The sequence below is a fragment of the Dipodomys spectabilis genome, unplaced genomic scaffold (assembly GCF_019054845.1).
Source record: "Dipodomys spectabilis isolate Male_0828 unplaced genomic scaffold, ASM1905484v1 ptg000002l, whole genome shotgun sequence".
Taxonomy (NCBI): Eukaryota; Metazoa; Chordata; class Mammalia; order Rodentia; family Heteromyidae; genus Dipodomys; species Dipodomys spectabilis.
Window position 1 is genome coordinate 21,055,893 of NW_024870679.1, and position 20,044 is coordinate 21,075,936.

General features: G+C 38.8%; 1 protein-coding gene across 3 annotated transcripts in view; it reads left to right on the top strand.

Moving 5' to 3' along the window:
* Window positions 1-20,044, top strand: part of Lpar3 (lysophosphatidic acid receptor 3) — a 66,898-nt gene that overhangs the window by 44,862 nt on the left and 1,992 nt on the right. The window lies entirely within an intron of this gene.

The window sequence follows — 20,044 nt, forward strand, 5'->3', positions numbered from 1 at the left end:
TCCTTCCCTAAGGATTCTATTTGTCCTCTATTCTGTAGGGCTTTGTCTGGAACCAAGTGAGTATAACCTGTTTCTCCAGGTGTTAACCTGCGGCTCTATATGCCCCACATGTGTCAAGACCAGTGGGTTTTTTTAGACCTCTGATGTCCTAAGGAGAATTTTCCAACCATGTTCTATTATATGAGGCCAACTAGTTCCACCATTCAAGGTCAAGGAGGGTATTTCACAAGTAGATGTTGTAGCACTGAGATATATACATACACACACATATATACGTATAGATGTGTGTATATATGTGTGTATATTCTAAGGATATAATTTCTCAATCAGAAAAATTCTTTTACCGCCAAATAACATTCCTTTCACCTATTTTGTGCAAGGAAGAACATGTGTTTCTATGCAAAGGTAGAAACCACTCTCCTTGATTATACAAATAAGATATGATGCATAAAGAAAGGGCTAGCTTGCTTATGATCTGCAATACCTCTCTTAACCTCACTACTCTCCTGTTTTTTTTCCTTTACTTTCTCTTCCTGTGTGTGTGTGTCTGTGTGTCTCTGTGTGTGTCTGTGTCTATGTGTCTATGCCAGTATTGGAGCTTGAACTCAGGGTCTGGGTGCTGTCCCTTAACTTTTGTTGCTTAAAGATGGTTCTCTAACACCTGAGCCACAGCTCCATTTCTGGCTTTTGCCGACTAGTTAGAAATAAGAGTTGCATAGATTTTCCTACCTGGCTTCCAACCATGGTCCTAGGATCTCAGACTCCTGAGTAGCTAGGATTACAGAAATGAGCCACCTGTGCCAGTCTTCTCCCATTTTATTTTTTGCTTGTTTGTGTTTTTTTTTTTTGCTTTTTAACATTTTGTTCCAACTGCTGGTATGGCAGCCCTCCTTTTCAGTGGCAACAGGACTTGATCTTATTTGAACTAGGTACAAACGTTGAATACTGTAATTGCCTGAGTACATATCATTTGCATAAAGCAAGACAGTCTTGCAAAAGACCTGCGAAATGCCTGTTCTTTCTAGAGTAATTAGAGTTGCCAAGCAAATAACATGATTCATAAAGCCTTGGTTCAGTCAAAACAGATGCATAAAATGGAGATTGCTGTGAAATTGAGATTCCAGGTTATAGGCATGGCACTTCTGTGCTTTTTATTATCCATTCTTATGAAAATTTATTTTTTGCTCACATAGGAAGCTCAAGTTCAGACAGTACATGCATCTGCTGTGATAGCTAGGTGGAAGAAACTTGTAATTCTAAGTGTTGATTTAGCAGTAAAGTCACACTTGTTCATTTACCTTGTCATTTGCCTTAGCTCCTACCTGATTATTCATGGGTTGAATGCTGCTGTTCAACCCTCTGTTAGTATTCGAAGGTCTTCTTACATTTGGGCATGTATCATTAAACCATTCATTTATTCATTCATTTGGTCATTCAGTCATAAATTAATATAGATGAAGTGCTTGCTCTAAGTTAGTCATTGTGCTAAAACTCAGGGACATGAAAGTAAATCGGCAATATATTCCATAGGATCTCATTGTCCTAGAAGATATAATCACACACACACACACACACACACACACACACACACACACACACACACACTTGCAGCAGTGCTAGTTCCATAATAGACATGTGTTGCTCGATAGGTCTCAACATGCTCTTTCTGCCACTCGGGCCTTTTTACTCATCTCATTTGAACAACTGAATAAATTCATTTTTACAAAGTCACTGCCCCTCTCAGATTTTGTAGAAAACAACGGTAGGTTTCTGCAAGTCAGGTAGTGCTGGTTTCTTAGTATTTTTTCCAGCCTTTCTTAAGTTTGATTCTGCTCATTTTTTTTTAATTTAATTTTATTTGTGAACATACTGTACAGAGGAGTTACAGTTACATGGGCAGGATAATGTGTACATTTCTTACCAAGCATTGCAGCCTCCTCCTTTGTTTACCCTTCACATCCCTTCCCAGCCTCCCCCCTCCCCCCCTAATCCCAATCCTTCTCCTTCCTCCCCCCCCTAGCCCCCCCCCCCCCCCGCACCAACGTTGTAAAGTTCGTTTTGGACATGACAACTTGTACTTCTCATTGTTGCAACAGGTCCACCTGTATCCTTAAACAACTGGTTTTTCCCCATCTCCTCCACAAGTTATACTGACATCAAATATAGTGAAAGCAAGGGTTATACTGTGGGGGAGGGACATACAAAGCAACAAAGAGATAATCTTATAAATGTGTTAGAAACACATGCATGAAAGAAAAAAACATTAAAATACACATCTAAGGGTTCATTTTCCTGACATCACATTGTCTGACCTTTTCCGCTTGACTCATACATATACTAGATATTACAAATAAGGGAAACCATGGGACCTACGTTTCTTTGGGCCTGGCTTACTTCACTTAATATAATTTTTTCCAAGTTTTTCCATTTCCTAACAAATGGGGCAATGTCATTCTTTCTGATGGAGGCATAGAATTCCATTGTGTATATATACCACATTTTCTTGATCCATTCATCTACTGAGGGGCATCTGGGTTGGTTCCATATCTTAGCTATGGTAAATAATGCTGCAATAAACATAGTTGTGCTGGTAGCTTTAGTGTGGTCTTGTTTGTAAACATTAGGGTAAATGCCCAAAAGTGGGATTGCTGGGTCATAGGGGAGCTCTATGTGGAGTCTTTTGAGGAACCTCCATACTGCTTTCCAAAGTGGTTGAACAAGTTTACATTCCCACCAACAATGCAGTAAGGTTCCTTTCTGTCCACATCCCCTCCAGCATCTGTTGTTGTTAGAGTTCTTGATTTTTGCCGTTCTAACTGGAGTGAGGTGATATCTCAATGTTGTTTTGATTTGCATTTCTTTTATGGCTAGGGATGTTGAACATTTCTTCATGTGTCTATTGGCCATCCTTCTTTCTTCTTCAGTGATTCTGCTCATTTTTAAAGCTAGAGAACAGGATCAACCCAAGAATGGATGGCCTTGTGTGAGAAGTCAGTTAGCCCCTGTAACCACAGCAACTGGTGGGTATCCTTTTGAGACCAATAGAACATATAGGGTAGCTGAAGCATGGGTAGCTTAGTAGAGGTTAAGTCAACACTGGTTAAAATTTCCCAGAGGCAATAAACCCAACAGCTTGACTCTGTAGAGACCAAGCTGTTAAAGCACCACACTGTATGACCCTCTGACAACTGTGTTTCCAAATATCAGACTATAATAGTCCTTTCCTGGAAGAGTCATAAGAGCTCAGCGTCTTGATCAAGATGGTGATGACTTCCCAAAGCCAGGTGCCACACAGAAGGACCTTCTATACGACCTCTCACAGACCTCACCAGCCCTGGAGGGGTATTTGTTGTCTGTTTTACAGATGAGGAGATAAGGTTTAGAAGATATTATCCAAATTTATCTTTTTTCTTTTTTCTTTTTTTGGGGGGTCCGGTAGTGGGGCCTGAACTCTGGGCCTGGGCGCTGTCCCTCAGCTCTTCAGCTCAAGGCTAGCGCTCTACCACTTGAGCCATAGCACAACTTCCGGCTTTTTTTTTCTGCTTATGTGGTGCTGAGGAATTGAACCCAGGGCCTCATGCATGCAAGGCAAGCACTCTACCACTGAGCCACCTTCTCAGCCCCCCAAATTTATCTTACTGATAAAATCCTCCAGTATGTCTGTGCCCACGGGTAAAAATACCAAATTAGTCATTTTACACAATAAAGCACAGTTTGAGAAATATAAAAAAAAGTATATTGAGAGAAGACGTTTGAATGTTTTTCCCATGGAGGAAGGGGACCCTAACAGACAGAAGATGAGATTTTTACTATTTGGCTATCAAAATGTCATTAGCTCCGCAGTGTGAGATGGTATCCTAGGGTCCCTTTGTCAAAGTATTAGAGATCCTTCACACTTGCAGTTATCTTTCTCAGTGTTCCTATTTACTTGCCTGGTATTTCTATTTGTAGAAGTTTACAAAATATTTATTGTTTGTACAAGTTGAGTTACTAATCAGATGCAATTCTAATAAGTCAAGAACTAGTAAAAGTAACTTTTTCAACAGTGGTTTCAAGCTATGATGTGATATAGTTTAAATGTATTTAGTGTACTCAGAGTGGCTGTAGTCTCAGCCCTCAGGAAGCTGGAAGAGAGTGTTCCTGCCAGGAGGATCACTTGAGGCCAGGAGTTTGAGGCTGGCCTGGGCAATATAGCAAGACTTCATCTCAAAAAAAAAAAAAAAAAAAAGTGTTCGAATTACCCCAGTATGGATAAACAGGGACTGCAAGAAGAGCCTCAGGCTTTTCCAGGTTGTAACACTTGGTGTTGAGGGGAAGAGCCCTGGTGTCTCCGGTTACTAAGATAATGGAGGCTGTAGTTAATTTGGGTGAAATGTGCCCTGGAAGTTGTTCTTCCCATTTGTCATCATGACAGTACCACACACGATACCTAGTCTTGAAGGTATTTGCTGTATCTGTGTGTGGTATGTGTTTGTCCAAAAGATGGGGGGCAACTTACAAATATTCTTCCTACCAGAAAATTCTATTCCTCTATTTCCTTCATGACTCCATCATGTCTCTCTAATTCTTCCATTTCCCCAGCCTGCAGTTTCTCCTCTCTGTGCTGGCCTCATTTGTCGACTTCACTGATTTGACATGTGTCATTTACTACCTTATGACAGTTATGTATATGCTCAGTTTGCCCAACTAGAGGGCAAATTCTTGGAAGGCAAGAATAGTATCTTTTACTATCTTGACTTCCCACTACTTATTACGGAGATTAATCAGTGTCTTTATGATTAGGGGAAGAAATAAAAATACTTTTAGCATTTATATCTATGTTGGGATGAGGTGTTGTCTATGATCGGCAGTATAGATTGAAGCAATCTGTATTATATCTTCTGTAGGAACCCTGGATGGTTCCAAAGAACAATGCTCTTAGCATAAGCAACCTTTGAATTTAACATTGCTATATGCCTCTCAGGCCAATGAAGCAATGGAAATTAGAAATGATGTCTTAATACAGAAACAATGTCTTAATACGAAACAGGCTTCCCACTCAAGGACCTGGAATTCTCAGTCTATCTCTAGTAGAGTTATTTACCAATACTACATTTTGTTACCTCTAAATTTCATAAGTTAATTACTTTATATTCTTTCACATGCTCCCACCTCTGCCTAGGTGCTTTCTATAGGCTTAAGATACAAATGGATCAAGGAACATTGTACTTTGGAGAGGCACAGAGGAATGAAGAGAAGAAAAGGGGAGACTGCAGTCACAAACTCAATGAATGTTCTACTAAATTAAGAAAAGTGAGGGAAGGGATGAGTTGGAAGGGATGGGTGAACATGTCGAAAGGAGTGACATTGATCAAGATGCATTGTATGCATCAACTGCTTTGTTGAATGGCAACTCCTTTGTACAACTACTTAAAGATAATTTAAAAAAATAATACATTGCAGTCATAGTTTTGATATGTTCAATTAAAATCCTTTTGTACAACTACTTAAAGATAATAACATAATTGAAAATTAAAGACTAAAATTTAAAAATACACAAATTCTCCCATAGTCTTTCTATCAAACTTTAAACATTTGCTGTGAAAAACTGTGAGAAGGTTCCCAAGGAATGTTAACCTGCATCGTTGGTTCATTAACATAAGTCATCAAGCAGATTGTGCTTTGTCAAAGTTTTTTTTTTCCTTGAGAAGGAGTTTGATAGTAATTTTTTCACAGGGTTCTGTAGGTACCAGGCCATTCATTATTACCAAATTACATTTCATTATCACATAAGCCTCCAGAGGGTATCAGAGTTGAAGGTCTTTTCTTCCCAGCAGAAGGTTTCCATTTTCTCAGTGGGATAAAAGCAGTTATGGTTATCAGACTTTTGGATTGGCAGATTAAGAGATAAAAGATCTGAGTTTGTATAAAATCTAGCACTTTGCGTATTTGCCTGAGCATACTCATGGAGTCAGAATCAGCAGAGGGGAAATGAATGGCACTATACCCATGGGGAAATTAAGTTGGCAAAGTCTCCATTTTCCAGCAGGGGTGTTAGTAATAAGCCAACCAACCTATAAACAAAATAAAAATTGCAGATGACATAAGCAAATCATACTGAATAGTACCTGAGAGAATGATTAGGTTAAGTGCTATTTTATGTGACAAAAAAGAAAAAAAGGCTTCTCCAGTGAGGCAGTTTGGATCTAAACTATGAAAAGTCAGGAACTGATTGAGAAATTGATCTGTGTCTATTTTATTTACATGTATCATGAGTAATTATCACTATTGTTGGCTCTAGATAGGGGCTCAACCTTTTTCTTTGGATGGCAATGTCATACCCAGAATCTGAACAATGAAATCAAGGTTATTGTTTAAGTCTGAGGAGTTACCTACTTAGATGGGGTTGCTATCACAAATAGGATACCATCTGAATTCCTAAGGAAAAAGAAAAGTAAATATATGAAAGCAAGCAAAAAGAATAGTCTGTGTGAGGGGTGGGGGCAGGCATTTGAACAGCTAAGCAGTTGACAAACAAGGGAATTAAGAAAACAAGTCTATATTTGCACCTCTGGCCTTCCTGCTTTAAAAAAAAAAATCTGTCATCACTGCCATTTTCTTGGGATGGAACAGTGTGCACTTCCTAGCATTGCTTTGTCGGTGACAAAATAAATGTTAATGAATCTTTAGATAACAAAGATGCTGTTACCTTTCTTTGAAACAAATTCTAACTTCCCCCAAATCAGATATGATCAGACTTGAGCATAATAAAAAGAAGGTACTTAATAGAATTTGAATGGTCCTTTGAACCATACCCTGCTTAGTTAAAACTATAAAGGTTTGCCGTTTTGTTCTTGCTGTTAACTGTTGACAGAAAGCATAAAAGAGCAAAATGAGCTATTAGAGAAGTTGGTTACTTGAGAATTAGCAAAGTGTACTCACAACAGTCTTACCTCAGCATGTGTCCAGTGCTTGCCTACATACTTTCACTCTGTGAGCTTGGAAGACAAGAAAAAAAGAAATTAAGAGAAAAAGAAGTGAATGTGTTCTCTTTTGTTCAGCGCCAGTATTTAGTGTCCAACTTGGGAGCAGAGCTAGAAACTATTTTTTTTTTGGGGGGGGGGAAGGGGAACAGAAGATACAGAACTAATTTTTGTCTTGTTTGGACTTAATTTTAAGTAGTAATAATGGTGGTGGGGTCACTTCATTTCATGAAAGACAATGAAATCCTAAAATTAGCCCATCTAGAAATGATTTGTGTTTTCCCTGTATCCCTGACCATCTTCTGGCACTTATACTGAGTGGAGGATGGCCTTGCAACACCAATAGTGATCTCAAAGCCTTTCATTCCTGATTCATCCCTTAGAGCTCGGTTGGCTTTATTTAATTGCAATGCTTAGCAAATGTAGTCGCTTACATTCTAAGTCCACAACCTTAAAAACTACAAAGCAGAGCTTGTGCAAGGACAGCACACGAAAGCGAAAGGATGATTCTACTTAGAAGGATTTTTTTTTTTAGCTTCTGCTGTCTGGAAGATGGTTTGATGCAGATCTTCATTCTCTGAGATTAGATTAGCTCTCCTTCCTTTTACTGGTACCTAGCCCCTGGCCCCTACAGCGTGTTTTATTTTCCTGGCACTCTTACATTTTTTAAGCATGTATTAATTACACCAAGGGATTTCAACATAGTATCTCAGATGTGTATTTTTATCAGAATAACCAACCTATTGCTTTATCTTTTCCCATCCCACCCCAACCCTCTATTGATCGACAGCTTTCATAGTTGATTTTTTTCTGATAAACATTTTATAAGAAATGACAAACGGGAACTTGTAAGTTCAGCCCCACCTTGCTCCCTCCAGGGATCACATGTATTGACTTGCCCTTCTGTCATGTGATGACATAGCACAAAGGCCTCCACCAGATCCTGGCACCATGCTTCATTATCAAGCTCCAAGTGAACTTCTATGGCTTGTAATTTAGCAGTAGGTATTCTACTATAGTAGCAGAAGATGCTCTAAGACAGCGTGTGTATAATGTGTGAGCATGCAATATCAGTCAAAGCACAAATTAATTGTCTAAGAAGCCCAGCAAATGAAGTAACCACCACGATCTAAGTACTCGGAATTAACATTTTTCTGCATGTCTTTTGTGCTGGGTACTCTCCACTAACTATCTTATTAAATGCTCATAAAACTCCTGTTGGGTCATGTCATCATGTTTATTCTATTGCTAAGGAAAATAAGATATTTTTTTCTTTGTTGTTGTTTCTGCTTTCTTTTCCTTTTGTTTGTTTATTTAACTATCTTTAGGAATGTAAGGGGGCACAGAAATGGTGGGACAAAGAGTGAACAAATGCAGCAGTGATACTGACTAGATACTATATTGAAAATGAACTATAGGGGGCTGGGAAGGTGGCTCAGTGGTAGAGCGCTTGCCTTGCATGCCTGAGGTCCTGGGTTCGATTCCTCAGCACCACATAAGCAGAAAGAAAAAAGCCGGAAGTGGTGCTGTGGCTCAAGTGGTAGAGCGCTAGCCTTGAGCTGAAGAGCTGAGGGACAGCGCCCAGGCCTAGAGTTCAGGCCCCATGACCGGACCAAAAAAAAAAAAAATGAACTATAGAACTTATGGGTGGGGACAGGAGGGAAAAACTAGGAGACAGTGTGGGAAGGGGTGACATTGTCTAAAACAAAATATACTCTATCTGACTTGTGTAACTGTACATCATCTAAAAAATTACAACAAAAAAAAATTAAAAAAAGAAAATGGAGGTCCAAGAAGGTAATTGAATTGGCCTTGGTCAGAAACTAGCCTTTGAACTCACAGCCTACCTTAGAATCCGACATCTTGGTTTGACAATATCACGGGAATAGTAATGGGTTTTTCTCTGAAGGGAGAATTCTATTTGATTGCTTGGACTATTGTTCTGCAGAGGATATAAGGTTATTTCTGAGCACAGAAGCAAGTAGTGCTATGGCTAATAGCAGTGGCCGTAAGTATGCAATGAGAAGTAGTTTCTGTAGTTGCTCTATGTTTGACAGCATTGTTCCTGCTCTTTATCCCACCACAGTTATTCCAGGTTCGCCTCTTGGTAAGGAGAGCATTGTTACTACCCTTCCTCCGATTCTAGAGTATCTGTAATGCAAATTATGACGTGCTGACAGCACAAGATTTCTAGCTAAAGTGCAACAGAAAACTTAATTCAAACAAGTAACTCCAGTGGGAAGAATCTCAGATCCTCGTGCAGACTACTTGACAGCTGTTGGACTTTAGGATTATACCAAACAAGGGCTACTTACGAAGGCACACAGCTGACTCCATACTTGTCCAGAGATGCCAGAGAGCCCTGGATAGAATAGTCAGTGAGGTTCTGAGGTACGACACATAGGATGCTTAAAGTGGAATCTGGAGGTGGAGATGGTGTTTTCTAATTTATACAGTTTATGGTTTCCAGCTGTTGCTCAGATTTAAACACTACAATTAAGTCTAGGCTGTGGTTCTAGCTAGTATGGTTCTGCTTGAAATTTTATTCTATAAACCCTTTGGCATCAAGCTTTTCAATTTTCCAAAGTTGGCTACAAATTTAAAACAAGTGTCTAAAAACAGGTTGTTAGAATCAAAAGATCTAACAATGGTAACTGTAGTGTTAAATGAATCATTTGCGGAAAATTTAACTGTTCAGCATCTGTTTGGAGTCTCTTAGTGTTTCCTTATATTCTGCAATAAAAATAAAGTCAAAGCGACTAAAAGTATATGTTTTCATTCCTTCCATTTTTGTGCCAATCCATTTTCTCAGTATTTGACTTCTAAATTGCTGTGAGTGAATGGAATTGGACTTGAATGCAGGCCATATCTGAAGTGTTATTTTTGAGTCAGTGAACATGTTCTTTAACCTTATGAGAGTATTTCATATGAATATTCTGTTGATATATGGCTTATACATGTAGTGCATCTAACCCAAAATAGCTATTTGCCTTTAATTTTTTACTTTCTCAAGTAAGAAGAGAGCATCCATAGAATGAGGCCCACAACCTGATTTTTATGTAAAGCTATAATTTTCTATTTTAGTAAATCAGACAGCTCTGTGGCTTGCTAGGTTAGCATTATTGCTTATGCATTGCAGTCGTTTCCTAGACTAAAAAAAAAAAAGAATAACAGAGTGAAAAGATTTAAAATGTATCCTGTTTGATGAAATTAGTAGTCCATGTGCCAAAATGAGACTATTTTGTCACTGTTTTTGTCATTATGGATGTTTAGTGTCGCGCTTACATGTCAAGATTTTTTTGGTAATTGTATGTGTGAATTTTTAAACAGATGAAAATATGGCTACAGGTGTATAAAAGAATGAATCTCAAAGATCAGGTTTCATACAACTTGACTCCAATCTTTTGTACTTTCTGTTTGTCACCAAAACCCCAGGAATACACATTCTAGTGAAGGTACTTTATTGAAATGGAGCATTGTCCTCCCTTCTGATTTATCCTAGCTGTTCTACAAGCTTCCAAATTAGAGTAGGGGAGGGGGAATTATAGATGATTTAAACATAATATTGATGTAGAGACTTTGAAAGACCTTTTATTTCAGTTGTCACTAATATTTTCTTTGCAATTGTTTCTTTTTGGGGGGGGGGGGGGATCCGGTTGTGGGGCCTGAACTCTGGGCCTGGGCGCTGTCCCTCAGCTCTTCAGCTCAAGGCTAGCGCTCTACCACTTGAGCCTCAGTGCCACTTCCGGCTTTTTTCTTTTTGTTTATATGGTGCTGAGGAATCGAACCCAGGGCCTCAGGCATGCAAGGCAAGCGCTCTACCACTGAGCCATCTTCCCAGCCCTGCAATTGTTTCTTTAAAGCATTAAATTTAATTTGATTTTTCTTATTAGCTTAAATTGTAGTCATTAAAACATCATCTTAGGACTATAATTGAATATTCTAGTATATGATTCATTATTAACATTGAACTCATATTATTGAGTGTGTGAAAGAGAGACAGAGAGAATGGAAGAGAGAGGACTGGGGCTTGAACTTTGCTTTTTTTTTTTTTTTTTTTTTGCTCAAGGCTAGTGCTCTATTATTTGAGCCACAGCTCTGCTTTTGGCTTTTGGTAAATTGGAGATAAGAGTCTCATGGACTTCCCTACCCAGCCTGGCTTGGAACAATGATCCTCAGATCTCAGCCTCCAGAGTTGCTAGGAGTATAGGCATGAACCTCTGGCACCAGGTATATTGTTGAATTTTGAGTATGTGGCACTGAAACTAGTTTATTTGATTCCTAAAGGGAACCTCATTTATACCTTAATTAGACTATTAGTACATCCCTTAAACAGGTACTGAAAGGAGATAAAACACAGCTAAAAGAAAAAATAACTAGAAGTGATCAATATAAATGACCTGCCACTTGGCAATAGGAGGAAATTGGACTTCTTATCCAACTTCATCATCATGAACACATTCACTTTTAGTAATTAGCTCGAGGCGGGTGATTGCTTAGTCAATATTTGTTTCTAGAGGTATATATGGCTTCACTTGCCATCTACTGCTAATGACTCCCAAGTCAGTGTTTCTGAGAGTCCTGAGCGCATTCTGGTTGCTTTCTAGACATGGAAGAGCCACAAATACTCTTTAAGAACCCACTGCTTAAAACTGAAACACTGTCTTCTGCTCCTAAAACAGGTTCTGTCTCCCCTGCTTGCTAGTCACAACCACATGCTACTCAAATCATCTCGGTTTATTTTTCCTCTCCCTCGCTTGCTAAATCCAAGTCTTCAGTTCCTTCCTCCTTTCCCCCCTCAAACCTATCTAAACCTCTGCCTTTTCAGTTCCTGGTCAATCTCACCTGGACTTTAGCCAGGCCTCAGATACATCTCTCTGCCTCAGCCGTTGTTTCTCAAATTTCACCCAGAAACATTTCCAGGGAGCTGGTTACAACTAGAGATGCCCAGATCACACTCTGTCAGCTTCTCTTTGGCAGCAATCTGAAGGGTAGCAGACATCCCAGGTGATTGTGATGGAAGTGGGAACAGACTTGGAATTTTACTTGCCTCCTGTTGGTCCTCAACATATGGATACAGCTTTGCTCTAAAATGTAAGATTTTGAATCACACCACAGATTCTAAGTTTTCAAAGAACTACCATGCTATAGCAGATGTCTACCGACTTCTTAAAATCAGTAGCCAAGAGGGCCACAGTGTGCTTATGGATGTGTATTGATGAGGAGGGCTGTGGAGGCCAAAGATGGGAATGAATGACTTTATCAACAACTTTCCCCCCACCCCCCCATTATCAACACTACAGTTCTTCCTTTAATCAAAGAAGTCTTTCTTACTTTTGAAATTTAAAGGGAAAGTTCCTTTGGGAAAAGTATGACTCTATAAAAAGAAATGATTTGAAAGGAAGATGGCAGCCTCTGGGATGGAGACATGGGTTCTGATACAATATTTCGTGTTAACACAAGACTTACCTTACCACAAGGCTTATTTCCTCCACAGGCAGGCACATTGACAGAGTAAGCTTGTCACAAGGCTACCACAGCCTTGCACCTTCACTATGATCATCCCCACACCACAGGACCAAAGTAGTCCTCAAGATCCCAGAAGAGACCTCCTCCTAAAGGATCTGGTTGAGACTGCACCAAAACAAAACATTGACCACTTACTTATTGTGGCTTAAACATCCAGAGATGATCACCACTTCCATGGTGCTTAGACAAACCCCCCAAAAGAAGTAAGCCATTTTTGAAGAAGTTCCAGTTGCTGCTTTGATGTATTTACATGTCAGGTAGGTTCAGAAGTGGAATGCCATCCATTCCAAAGCATCATGTATTCTTTCCACCGCTCTTCCCAGCCAGGTGCTGGTAGCTCACGCCTATAATCCTAGCTACTCAGGAGGTAGAGATCTGAGGATCACGGTTCAAAGCCTGCCTGGGCAGGAAAGTCCAAGAGACACTTACATCCAATATACCGGAAGTGGCTCTGTGGCTCAAGTGGTAGAGCACTAGCCTCGAGCTGAAGAGCTCAGGGACAGTGCCCAGGCCCAGAGTTCAAGCCCCATGACCAACAAAAACAAAAACAAAAACAACTTGCTCTTCCTTTTCATTACAACTATTTCTCCACAGTCTAATATATTTGCATATATTGTACAAAATAATAGGCTTGGTTATGACATTTTCATACCTGTATATAATGTACTTAGGTCATATTTATTTGCCCAACTACCCTTTCTTCTTCAATCCTCCCCTCCTACTGGCCCCTTTCTCTTACAAAATACTTCCTCTTCAGCTTTTGTGTCTTTTTAAACAGTCTAGATTCTGCATGTGAAAAAAAACATGTGGTATTTGCCTTTTTGAGCCTGGCTTATATCAGTTAACATGATCTCAGTTGATCTATTTTCTCACATCATGATGTTGTGACCATGTTTTCTTTATCCATTTGTTCCTGCATGGCACATAGTTTGAATCCACAAGTTGGCTATTGTGAATAGTGCTGAATAAACATGAGTGCACAGGTTAAAATAGGACTGAAAAGCACCGATGTATAGAAGTACATTTTGAACTTCTAAAAACTGTGATGCACAATAAAAAATAGTGTACATTCTGAATCACAGCTTTCATGAAATATGCCATTAGTGAACTTGGTGTCGTCTTGTGTTTCCATGTTTATAAAACTGCTGGGTGCAACCAACTAAATTGATTTTATAGCCCACTGAGTTGCTACTAAGTCTGAAAAACTTTTGATCTAACATTTCTCCTTGGGGCTTTTTTATGAACCATGGAAAATAGAAATATTTTCTTAATTCTCTCAAGGATGGGACATCATTCATACCATTCTCAATGCTTTGAGGAAAGTTAACTTATTACATACTGTGGATGTCCAGGGCATTCAGGCTTAGTTTTCTGGATGAATTTCTTGAAAAGGGCGTACTGTGTCTAATCTGTACAATAAATTTAAGTTTCTAAGTACTAAGCATACGGTTCTTCCGGATTTGGTTCGTGTTCACCTTTTAGACTTCATCTTACTTCCTCAATCACCTACCTGGGTTCAAACCATCTAATGATTTGGAATTCCCCAAATGCATCATGCTGTTTCTCACCTCTGCACACTCGCTGCTGACGCTTCAGCATTCAGCTCTACGAGGATCACTCCAACCAAACTCAACTGAGGGTCACTTCAGTCGAGCTTTACTTTGACAGTTGTGACTCATCAAGATCAATTTCATCACTGCTAGCCCCTGAAGGGCAGGACTCTCCACTGTCCACATCACCAGGGCTGCAGCTTCTATAGGACCTAGCCCAGTGTTTGTCAGTTACATTCACCTGACTCACTTCCTTTGCTGCTGAGTATGGGGCTCTGTACTTAGTTCTAAGAATATTAACAGGTCTATCAGTCCTGGAAGATAGGACCTGATGTTTTAAAAAGAAAATCTACCTCTTGGGCTAGGGTTAAGCTCAAGTGGTAAAGTGCCTGCTTTCCAAGCATGAGACCCTGAGATTAAACCCCAGTACCAAGAAGGAAGGAGGAGGAAGAAAAGGGTGAGGGAAAGAAAGAAGTAATACCTCCAGTATTACAAAAGACAAAAGAGCTTGCATGGGGGAAGAACTGGGCCTACGTTCAAATTATGACTTTTCTGTTTACTGACTTCTTGACCTAAAGCAAATGATTGAGCCATTTTAAACATCAATTTCATATGTTTGACCAGGATAGTAATAAGAAAAGCAATATTGTAGAGCTGTGGGTTTTTAATGGAAAGTGCACATAAAAACATGAGAATTCTTCCTGGCCCAAGGTTCTCAGGAAAAGATAGTGTGAAATTAAGCAGGTCATATGTGCAGTGCTACTTGAATGTTTCAAGCAGGAAATACCAGAGGAGTTGAGGCAAGGGAACAATCACAACGTGAGAAAGATGGAAGAAGTTTAGTGGAGGAGAAACAATATGAGCAAGCTTAGAAAGAAAAATAGACCTTAGAGTAAAAGACGGAAGGCACTCTGGCAGGGTGAAACGAAGAGCTGACGGAGCCCTGGGGAAGACTATGTGTGCTTTGCCTCTAGACCACTTTCACAGCTAGGTCTTGTTCACTGATTTATGCATGTGTGCCCAAACATTTTTCCAAATGCAAGTTGAAGATATTGATCCCTAGAGATACTTGTTTTCTTGTTTTAAAGAATTCTGTCTCTTCTCTCTTTTCCATGGTTTGTTTTTTGCTAAGTCTATATGGAACCTCAATTTTACTGTTAGGGTCAACTTGATTAAACTGTACTAGGCCAGCAAAGAAATATGGTTTATCTCTTCACTGGCCATGCATTATGATCACCCAGGGAATCTTCTAGTCCTCTGCATTTCCAGAGACGCTGATCCTGAGCTGATGCCAGAGGAGAATCTGCATTATTAAACAGCTCCCTTGGCAATTCAGTTGGCAAGCTAACTTGGAGAGCCACCAACAGAGAACATGTCTTGATCAGGTTTTAGCCATACCATCTTACAATTGTGTGTCTGGGAAGCAAGTCAAATGTACTTGAATTTGATGGGGAGTTGAAACTCATAGTTTTCTAGAACTTAGCAATTTTATACTTGGAATAGAGTTCAGAAGATACTCAACCTATCTTTCCTTTAGCAAAAAAATACCTTCCCTTTGTGAATCTTAGGATGGTCCAAGTGAAAGAAATACCTTGGTGAAAGCTGTCAGTCAATAGAGGAATTGAATTGTGGGGAAAGAGAAATAGTCTCTGAGGAGGACGACGGGGAGTGGGGGTGGTGGGGGGTTAACTAATGTAAGGGGTTGGGCTAATCAGAAGGATGAAAATAGTCAAAACAGATTGCTTGCAACTATGAGACTAGAACAATAAAACCCTTTGAAACTGTTTTGGGGAAGGTAAGAATGGGTAAAGGAGAATGATAAAAGGAGTGAGATTGATTGAAATATATTGTAAGTGTATGGAAATATATAACTAATATAAACTAACAATTTATTATTTAAAGACAAACAGAAATACTCTGGTCAAGGAGGGTTCTTTGCCAGCTGTAAAACACATTCCTCTTAAATTTCTCCATTTACTTGAAGTCTTAAATCTAAATTTTACCACTTTACACTTCCTCATTTGTTCCATGTGGCCTTTGGGAATGGCTCAGGATAGGTGTTCCATTCTTTGTGCAACTGCCTTTCAGGCAATATGTTAATTGGCACATTATGGAGAATAGAAAAACAATTTTAGAGGTTGTTTAGAGTGACTAGGTCACCTGACTAATCCTGTCAAGTTAATACATCCTGTCTTCCCTTAGTCTTTTCTTCTTCATGAGAAACATATATCATTTCTTCTACTAGTTTCCAGATAGGCTCTATGAACCCTTTCTAATTTGTTAATGCTCAATTTTTTTTCTTGGTGATTTCAGCTTGCCATGACTTCTTTGAACCCAGCTGGTTCCCAGCAGTAATAGTCTGAACATGGAGGCAAAATATACAAAAAACATTCCTTTTCATTCCTCCTTCTAGACTGGTAGAGGATAAACTGATTTCACACACACACACACACACACACACACACACACACACACACACACACACACACACCTTGTAATTATTAGTACAGATTACCCTTTGTATGTTTCTGATTTCTCCCACTTCTCTCTGAAATTTCCAAGATTATAATCCCCAAGACCAGAACCATTCCTGACATATTATCTTTTTCTAACTCTTTCAGGCTTCCTAACTAGCTACTGGTACATAGTAAAATCTTCTACCAAACTGGTAGACAGACTGTCTCCCTTCTAAGATACGTTTGAATTAAGAACTTGGCTTCCAGGTGGAGGAGTCTTGGTGGTTATGTTTCCCAGGGTAACTGCTGATGTGTATAATAGTCAGCTCAAAGCATTGTTCTCTGACTCTGTTCTCTGCTAAACAGCAGTCTAGGGGGTTTGAGATGTTCTGTCAAAGAAGATTTGCTTTCATTGTTTGGTGAACAAGCCAAAGAAAGACTTAGTTGTGATATATGTGATGTCTACAGACAGATATGAGACACTACAAAAGGAACTTTAAAGTCCAGAAGTAATCCTCTTTTCACTCATTTTAATTTCACTCATTTTGGACCACCATTGAGCAGCTTAGCATGTAGGCAGAGTGCATAGGCCATGACTGGATGCCCAAGTTGGTATCTTGGCTTTGTCAGGGTGATAAATAAAGTGTGCAGGATATGTGCTTAACATGTTCTTTGAAGAATATTAGAACTTCATGGTCCCCAGTGGCTGTCTTCTAAAGAGATAATCATATCATAAATTCTATGTTAAGCCTCTTCTTGCTTTTTCTGATTGTTTAACCACATATGGGTATAATATTAAGTGGATTTAAATTATTTAAAATATATATCACAGTTTTTGTTTGATTTTTGTTATTTTTAAAATATATATTACAGTTTTTGTTTGATTTTTTTTAATTTAATTTTATTTTATTTGAGAACATACTGTACAGAGGGGTTACAATTACATGGGCAGGATAATGCATACATTTCTTACCAAGCATTGCAGCCTCCTCCTTTGTTTACCCTTCACCTCCTTGTTTGATTTTTGTTATTGTAATATCTGGATTTATTTCCAACATCTTACTTTGTTCTTCCTATTTTTCAATGATTCACTTTTTCTTCACTTCTTTATTTTCTTTTGAGACTTTTTTCCTTTCTTTTAATTCTACTTGTCACCTTCTATTGGTTTGAAGTTATAAATTGTGGTGTATATTTAACAAATATTAATAAATTACTTTTCTTTCTATTAATACAAGGACCTTGGAATACTTCTACTGGGATTTCTTTGTAATTATACAATTTTTTATAGAATGGGCTCTTCATATCAAAGTTTTTTATTTTTCTTTTTTAAGTCTGGCTTGTGTAGTTTTCTCTTGACAACATAATGACTCTCTTCAGAGCATAGCAGAGAGAATAAAAGTTCTACCTCTATGAGAAATACAGATCATTGGTGCTAGTTGGGACCTCAAAGAATGTCTAAAAATTGTTATTTTTCAAAGTTTTGATCAAGGCCAACAATAGGAAATATACTTTGTTTCATAATGAATGCACATATAAATGATATAAAATCAAAATCAAAATCAAACTAATGAAACAAATTCCTTAGCCTTTTGTAATGTGCAGTGAGCTATTCTATCCTCATTTATTCTTTTGTTTAAAAAGAGGAAATGAAACAACAACAGCTCCACTATGTTTATGAATCCACTAAATTTATTGCATATCTGCTAAGGCATTATGACCTGAAGTTTAAGAAGTCCAGATATAGCCTAAAGTCATCAATTGAGGACCAAACCCTAGGCCATAATATGGCTGCCCCAGAGTTGTACAGTAAATAAACACAATCCCAACCTCTGCTTTCCAGTTCCCTACCACATGTTAATACAAAAACAGGGCAGCATGGTGAAAACAAATAGAGCTGTAACTACCAAGTAGAGAATTAAAGTTCTCTACTGGCTCCTGGACATTGAATTTTGCAGAAACAAAAATATCTCCTGATTCCACTGTCTGTTAGAGCCAACAGGGTTCTCTTGCCCATTGCCTTTGATCCTCATATCCACACATCCATCCTCTATAGTCAGGCTTATTATCCGGACTTTATATAGGAGGTGAAAGGAGACTCAGAGAAGTGACGTCATTTGCTTAGTTTGGTATTCCTAAGAAGTGGGGTATGCTCATGTGACCAATGGTCATGGTGCCTCCCAGGCTTACACTGCTTTCTCATTCTTTACTTGTCTTGCTTGATATTATGTCTCTAAGAAGGATAAAGCAGAAAGAACAATATTATCCAGGAATAACTCTCATCAGAATTATAGTTTTATAGGTTTGTTTATTCTGTTTCTTATGTTAGCTCTTAGTGCTCTAAGAATATGATCTTCACCTACTCCCATGCACATTGCAAGCTTGAGATGAATATGTTTTGAATGGATAAGCAAGTCTACTCTAAGGACATTGAAATTAAAGCAACCACATCACACTAAGGCTGTGCATCACATAGTGACCAAGAACCCAGCCTATGGAGAAAGACTGTCTGTATTCAAAATTAAATGTTCCTTTAAAGCTTTTGATCAGCCAGGTACCAGAGACTCACGTCTGTAATCCTAGCTACTCAGGAGGCTAAGATCTGAGGATTGCATTTTGTAGCCAATCCGGGCAGGAAAGTCCATGAGACTCTTATTTCCAATGAACCACTTCCCCCCAAACCCAGATTGGAACTGTGGCTCAAGTTGTAAAGCACTAAACCTTGAGCAAAAATGCTCAGAATCATTGCCCAGGCCTTGAGTTCCAGCTCCAAGACCAGCTCAGAAAAAAAGAAAGGCTATTTGGTCAAGTGTCTTCATTTTCTGGGGTTATAATAATTATTGCTGATCTCACAGTATTGTCAAGGAAAGTATTTACATCAATGTCTGACTCATAGCACAGAAGAAAGGTTAGCTATTACTGGTATCTGAGATTATAATAACGAAATAGCAGAATATCGAACTCACATCTCATATTTTACAAGAAAAACATCAGGAAGCTTCTAAGGTAAGTGTAATCCAATGGCTAGAAACAACTGTTCATGTTCCATTGCAGCCCAGGAAGCACATTTCTAATGATTTCACCATGAAAGATTTATTTGTGACAAAAAAAATCTATCTCTAGAGCAGGTGATTAAGCAAATGGCCTGTGAATATGTCTAAAAGATATAGTGCTTACTGAGCATCAATATGAATTTATGAAGGATGAAATTTTTGAACAAGTGACTTAGCCACAATCGTTACCTGTCTCCGATAGCTGTCTCATTACCTGTCTCAAATCAATACTTGTGCAGGGCTATTTGAGGTCTGAATTAATCATGCTAGATTTTAAAGGAAGCATTTAGAAAGTCTGATGTAGAGAACCAAAGAGTGTAAGCTGGGAGTAGGTGAGTCCTGGAGTCAGAGAAGTTTCTGAATACATTACCTTGGAGAGGGACCTTCGTTTCCTCATCTGTCAAAGGTGGGTAATGACTGAAGCAGCCTTCTACTGTGGTTTGGAAAACTGCCAGAGATTGCATCGTGTTTCATAAGCAGGAGATAAATGCAAGCTC